We start from the raw sequence: 1998 nt of genomic DNA on the forward strand, positions 1-1998 counted from the left end.
TACAAGTGCTATATAATCCCCTTTACTTACGTGTGAAATGAGAGGGTCATCACTCCCTTGATTATGCTATGCTCTGTGAGAAAGGTGCACTGACTTTGGAAGTATAATTTACATCCTAATTAGTTGACTTTGAATTAATCAAAAAGGACATTATCCTAGGTGGGTCTGACTAATAGTGTGAGTTTTTAGAAAAAGGGACCAGGTTTTTCCAAGAGTCTCCTGCTGGCCTTGAAGACTAAAACAAGTCCATATTATGAATTTGTGAACTGTGGCAAAAGACTTGTAGTGATCTGTAGGTGTTGAGAGCTCTTCCTAGCAAACAGATAAAAAGAAAATGGGGGACTCAGTTGCATAACACAGGAAACCAAATTGGGCCAACAACCTGAAGAGGCTTGTAAGAATGCCTTTCTTTGATGAATTCTGAAGGTTAAGACACAACCAACTTACACATTGATTAATCTTTGCAGGACCATGAGATGATATTGCAAAAATTGCTAGACTTTTGACCTATAGAAACAGAGACAAAAATGCTGGTCATTGTGAGCCATTAATTTGTGGTAACTGGTTTTCTTGCAACAGAACGCATAAACAACCATCACAAAAATAAAAGCATAAACCCCAGTTGTCATGTCCCCTCAAGAAAAAAATATTCCAACTTGATAATCCTTCACTGTAAACATATACCAGGAGCCATGAAAAACTTCCAGAATGAGCAAATATTCCAAACACTGTATTGTCTGCCACTTTTCTATCACCACCTCTCTCCAAGATCACACTACAGATTTGTTGGAAAACATGTATGACCCACTGATGGAGGAGGAAGTGACCCAAGCCCTTTGAGTCACACATGGGTCACCTTGGGATGTAGGTGAAGCTGAAAATGGACACCCAGGGAAGCAACAGGTGATGTCTTGAGAATCTGAGGTCCTGTTACCCACAACCACATAGGATATCTGGATTGAGTTCTGCGTTCCTGACTGAATGCATTTGGGGAGCAAACCGGCTGATAAATGCTCTTTCTCTCTCTCTCTCTCTCTCTCCCTCTGTGTGTGTGTGTGTGTGTGTGTCTGTGTGTGTATGTATGTGTGTCTTTCAAGTATAGTGGAAATAAGTAAAAAATATGAACATAAATTAACACATAGATAAAGTGTGTTGGCTAATATGAGCCATCTTCTGCCACCCTCACGCTAATGTAATAGGCACATGACAGAAGTAGCCATAGTGGCAGAGATGAAAACCATGCATGTACTCAATAACATGGTCATCTGTTTACAAAAGTCACCTAGCTAATGCCATTGCCAGATAAACAATGCTGTCTCCCATATGGCACATTACCAGCCAATGAAGAATTGGAACATTTCCTGAAGGTACCGCAGAGGCATCTCTTCACAGATGTTATTATGTGAGGATGGGAGCCACCCTCCAGAAAGCAGTTTATGGCTAAAATAAAAAAAAATTCTAAATGAGTATGCTGCTGATTCCCCAATAGGATAATTTGGTTGAAGAATTTTTGATTAATTTACCCAGAGAGTGCTTGCTTTGGCAGCACATACACTAAAATTGGAACGATACAGAGAAGATTAGCATGGCCTCTGTGCAAGGATGATACACAAATTCGTGATGCATTCCATATTTTAAAAAAAATTCATGGCCGGCACCATGGCTCACTAGGCTAATCCTCTGCCTGTGGTGCCTGCACCCCGGGTTTTAGTCCCTATCGGGGTGCTGGATTCTGTCCTGGTTGTTCCTCTTCCAGTCCAGCTCTCTGCTGTGGCCCGGGAAGGCAGTGGAGGATGGCCCAAGTACTTGGGCCCTGCGTCCGCATGGGAGACCAGGAGGAAGCACCTGGCTCCTGGCTTCAGATCAGCGCAGTGCGCCAGCTGCAGCACGCCGACCGTAGCGGTCATTTGGGGGGCGAAGCAACAGAAAAAGGAAGACCTCTGGCCAGGGCACTTCAGGTTCCTTGAGTCTATGGACCAGCAGGAAAGGGGTAAAGTC

The 1998-nt window shown here is 43.4% G+C and overlaps 1 non-coding gene across 1 annotated transcript; it reads left to right on the plus strand.

Moving 5' to 3' along the window:
- Positions 1–1530: 1530 nt before the first annotated feature.
- LOC127491869 (U6 spliceosomal RNA) lies at positions 1531–1637 on the plus strand. The gene has a single exon (XR_007920802.1). It is a non-coding gene; the product is annotated as a U6 spliceosomal RNA (small nuclear RNA).
- The last annotated feature ends 361 nt before the right edge of the window (positions 1638–1998 follow it).

Source organism: Oryctolagus cuniculus, chromosome 3 (assembly GCF_964237555.1).
Source record: "Oryctolagus cuniculus chromosome 3, mOryCun1.1, whole genome shotgun sequence".
NCBI classification, from domain to species: domain Eukaryota; kingdom Metazoa; phylum Chordata; class Mammalia; order Lagomorpha; family Leporidae; genus Oryctolagus; species Oryctolagus cuniculus.